We start from the raw sequence: 5,333 nt of genomic DNA on the forward strand, positions 1-5,333 counted from the left end.
CCAATTGTTATTCCTATGTAAATATATCCTAACATGAGTAAAATAACAGTATTTTAGGCTTATTTCATAAACTGTATATCTTCTAAAGCACAGAATAAAAATTTTAATAAGATAAATGAAAAAGAACACTGGTCAAAATTAGAGAAAACTTTCACATACCTGCAAGTTATTGTTGTTAATCTGGTACCTGGTGCTAATTTCCTTAATTATCTGACAAACCCTACGTAACTAGAATCCAAACATTCCAGTTTTCACTGGTGTGCTGTTCCAAACTGACTGAAACCAGCAGGTTGTCCAGATGAAGACCAATGAGGTGTCCCTATCAGACATAGCAAGAGACGTTTATTGTTCCAAGTCTGTGATCTCTAGAATATTGCATCCTTTCAACATCACAAACTCATTCAAGTCCCCCGAAAGACAAATGCAAGAGAGTACAGGATAATGTGGAGAATCTTCATCAGTAATTTTTTCTGGAATTGTTCGCCAGTTCAGCACTGAACATGGGAACGATCTTTCTTATCATACAATGTCTCAAAGATTAAGAGCATTTGGACTGAAAGTCCACTCTGCACCCTCAGTCTGGTATCCCCGTAATCGTATTGACCCAAAGAATAAATATAACATGATTATTAGGCTATACGGTAAACACCAAAAAAACAGTTAAAAAATCCAGTATAGAATTGATGCTTTTCTACTCCTGCCCTCAAAAAAAGTTCATTAATTTTCAACAATAGTTGATACCAACCCCAAAATGGTAACACTGGAAAATGCATCTCATCCTACAAAAAAAAAGCTGTTCAATGGCCCCAATAATGAAAAAGCTCATATTTTATAGCCTACAAAAGAGGCCAAAGAGGAAACTAAAATCCTTGCATCTGCAGGGTGCTTCTTACTTCTGCGCCTTGCTGTGCGCCCATAAAACAAGTAATGGCCACATGTAGAGGGTCTCTGTACTTGGGAAATTACATAATACATTTTAAGATGGGTTTTCTCTTTTTATCCTTTGGAAATGTGTAAATTTTGAGGCTGAATGAACATATAACTGACAAAATCTAAATTTGCCCTTCATTTTGATTTGATTACTATGAAAATCTCAATAGGTTAACAATCTTCCTAAAAGCAGTTTCTGATTTTGAGGGGTGCAGATTTGAAAATGGGTTGATATATAGGGGGTTGTTAAATGTTATATATTTAAAATTTCAGCCATGTGACATTTCCAAAATTATGAAATCGCGAAGCAGACATATGGGAAATGTCAGACAGCAACTTATTTAGGTGGTAAATCTATCTGCCTGAAAATGATCTAGAATTTTGAAAATGGCAAATCTTTCAAAAAATTCATAATTTTTTTTCTCATTTAATAAATTAACGCAAAACTTTTCAGCCACTTAAATACCACTAAAATACAGTACAACATGTGAGGAAAAAACAATCTCATAATCCCTTTAATAAGTGTTCAAAAGTTATAACCACATAAAGCCATACATGTCAGAATACAAAAAATTGGGCTGAGCCTTAAGCTACAAAATGGCTGCATCTTGAAGGGGTTAAAAGCAACAGAAAACATTTGCGATAGGGATTGTTTCAGAGAATCGCTGTGCATCTAAATGAAGGAAGAAGTGGATCCACGCTTGAAATGCATTTAATATATTTGATATGGGGAAAATGTACATTTTTTAAAGTTTCGATCATCGTCCGCAGGATAAGGGGGAATTTTTTAAACAAATCAATTTGCTGGGTCTTATCCCATCTGACTTCGGCGCCAGGGATCCCCAAGCCGCAGCGATCGTCAATAGCTACTCTTTTTGTAATAGGATCGCAAACTAAAATGAACAAGTGACTAGTTGATTACAAATGTGGCCTAGGCAGCATTGCACAATTTGGTTATAAGTAGAGATGAGTGGACCCAAACTTCCCTTTCGGGTGTGCACCACGCAACCTGGACATATTACCAAACATGCAGGTCGGTAAATGAATGCCCCTAGCTACCAGCCATGGCTGTGATTGGCCAAGGGGTTGCAATGTCATCAGCACTTTAGACCTATGACATGGACACACATGGGCACGGAGCACCAGGCATTTATTCTACTAAACATATAATAGCAGTCAATGGTGACAGAACTGTATGTCTGGGGATAAAGCAATGTCAAGTAGTAATTGCCTTGGGCTTATGAAACCATACATAAAGGAAGTAAATGGCTACAAGGCCGCTAGGCTCCCACACCATGTACAAGTAGCTGCACAGCATCTAATCTGCCAATAGCAACAAAGTGAGTGACATTTGTCTTAAATCTCAACCTGTAATAAAGAATAACCGGGCAGTGCTGTACATGTTCACTGTAGCATCCGACCTTTGCAATGCTAAGGCAGGATTTAGCAGCGACAGAGGGGAACTTTCTGCTGCTTCTTCCTGACTGAAAATCAGCAAAGCAGTGGTCCTGTGTACACCATCGTAAGTACAGTATGGTATAAGTAAAGCGTTGAAGCATTTTTTTTTTTTATTGCAAATGTGGATATTGCATGTGATAATAGTAAACTTTGTAAGATATTTCATTAAAGTGACCTCTCTAAGCATTATATTAGGAGCATGTTGTAGAGAAATGCACTAGGATTTCAAAAATATACTGTAATCCCGTAAAGAGTTACGGTAAGTCATTCAGAAACTTATTGATCTGATCAGCTGTGAGTGGAGTATAGTACATAGGAAGCACATAACAACATCATCCTTTAATAATGTATACAGGCAGTCCCTGGTCACATACAAAGTTCTGTAGGTTTGTTCTTAAAGAGGACCTGTCACCCCGAAAAAGCCCCCCACCAAATGTGCCCCCCCCCTTAGCCCTTTTCTCCCCAGCCAGTTTTTTTAAATTTATGCTCGGAAAGGTGGTTTAAACGGATCTGTTTAAACCACCTTTCCGAGCATAAATTTAAAAAAAAAACTGGCTGGGGAGAAAGGGGCTAGGGGGGGGGGCACATTTGGTGGGGGGCTTTTTCGGGGTGACAGGTCCTCTTTAAGTTGAATTTGTATGCAAGTCGGAACTGTATATTTTATTATTGTAACCACAGCCAAAATTTTGTTTGGCCTCTGTGACAAATGGATTTTAAATATTTTGGATTGTCAGAACCAGGGTTAACAATAAATCTTAACTGCAGACACCTTTTCATAACTGTTACAGCTGATCATTTTAGCCTGGGACTAAAGTACAATAAATTACCAACACTCAGAGGTTTGTAACTAGGGGTCGTCTGTAAGTTGGGTGGCCTTAAGTAGGGGTACCACCTTTATTACAAAACTTACTATTCTAATCTGCACTATTCATTTATGAAATTCTGTTTAAGGTTTAGTTACACATTAAAATAAATATTTCATCTAGTGTCATTATTATCCTCTTCATCTTGATTCCAGTGCTCGTTTTTTCTAATCTTTACACGCCGGGATCACCTGAAACACAGACTTCTAAAAAGCAGACTAATTATTCATGCTGGGAGAGGGAGGTGACGTCATGCGGGAGGCAAGAATTCAAGCCTCCTGCGTGATAGATACCTCTCTCCCATGTTGAAAAGAGATGACACAGGGGGTGTGAATAATTAGCAGCCCGGAGCACTGTACATCACGTCCTGGCGCTTCTATCTGCTTTTTATAAGCCTCTTTTCTAGGTGATTCTGGTGTGTTATAGAAGACAAGCCTGGGACCAAGATGAAGACGGGTATAGGTTAAGTTTTTTTAAAAAATTTTTAATGTTATTCAATGGTAGATTTCCTCTAAGAAATGTTGTAGGGGAAAATGTTTATGTATTGTTTCAAGTCCAGTTACAATCCTGGAATATAAATGCATTTAAGTGCTATAGGTCTGCTCCAGGAGTCTCCAGTATTATACATCTGCGGCAGAGGTGTCCACAATTATATGTCTTCTCTGGGTACTCCAGTATTAGCGTCTGCTTTAGGGTGTCCACTATTATAAGTCTGCTCTGGGGAAGGGGGGGTCTCTGGGGAAGGGGGGGGTCTGTTATAGATCTGCTCTGGGAGAGCTCCACTATTATACGTTTGCTTTGGGTGGTCTCAACTAATATACATCTGCTCTAGTAGTTCTTAAGGGGGTCTCCCTATAATTTTCGTCTGGTTTCTGCATTGTATTTGTAGTCTGCTCTGGGGTCTGTTAGTTATTGTACAAATGCAGTATTTGGTTTCTGTGATTGCATTGTGTGCTGTACTGTGGTTTTTGGTGCATCTAGGGTTCTGGTCACTAGTACAGCCACTTGAGGTTGAGTGGTGTGACAATAACGCCCCCTGAACAAATAAAGGTTGTGCACCCCTGCTCTAGACCTGTCTATAAAGTTTCACAAGTATTTTTTAAGTTGAACTAGACTTTTCCACTTTTAAATCTCCTCCAAAATTCAATGGCTTTTAGTGTGGTTTTCCCTGCCCCAGTAAATACATATTTGTTGTGCCAGGACAGATCTTCTGGCCAGACAGACCTGTTACCTCCTTTTGCGATGTTTTCAGTGGCATCTCTGTTATTTTTAGAAAAGCTCATAAGTTCACTAAATAATTCAGCATCACCAATTGTGAAGAATTTGGATTCTAGCTGGATCTTTCATTATGTTAAGGTCTCTTCACTGCCCTCTAGTGGGCAAGCAATATGTATGTCTCATAACAACAATAGAACTACTTTTTAAAAAATGTTTTACATTTTTTAAAAAAAAACATGAATTATTAAGGAATAATGGAAATTTAATAGTGTCTGTACTTATCAGACATATCAGAAAGTATCTACTTCACTACTGCACAGTATAACACTCAGCAATCAGGGACTAAATGTCAAAGTGCACTCCCCCTTTTTATACAGATTGTAAAGTGGGCGAATATAGAGGTTTTTTTTGTCTTGTTCTGGAATTCTGCTTATTTGAAAGAAGATGAAAAGCCAACGCAAAAAGTCAAAGTTGGCAAGGCATAAATATATACAGATATGCTAGATTTCTAGTAGACTCCACCCTGACTGATACTGGTGAACTTCAGGCTGTAGATGCCAGTTGCTTGAACCTTTTCCTATTTTTGGTTTAGTTGCATCTGTAGTTAATAGTTATTAGTTTTTTGTAGTGGAAATACGCTGTGATGTTGTGGCAGGTTTGTACTTAAACGCGACCAACATAAACAAGCAAAGCTGCAGTAAAGCATAGGGGAAGGACAGCACAAAATCTAAGCTGTATTAATTTAGACTACCTCAGCCCTCTTTACTCCAGGCATACCTAAATAGTAGATAACAGCCTGTTGCCAATTATCTAACTACCGAACAACCCTATTAAGAAAACAAAGACGAGACCACTACCATAAAG

This window comes from Engystomops pustulosus, chromosome 1 (genome assembly GCF_040894005.1).
Source record: "Engystomops pustulosus chromosome 1, aEngPut4.maternal, whole genome shotgun sequence".
Taxonomy (NCBI): Eukaryota; Metazoa; Chordata; class Amphibia; order Anura; family Leptodactylidae; genus Engystomops; species Engystomops pustulosus.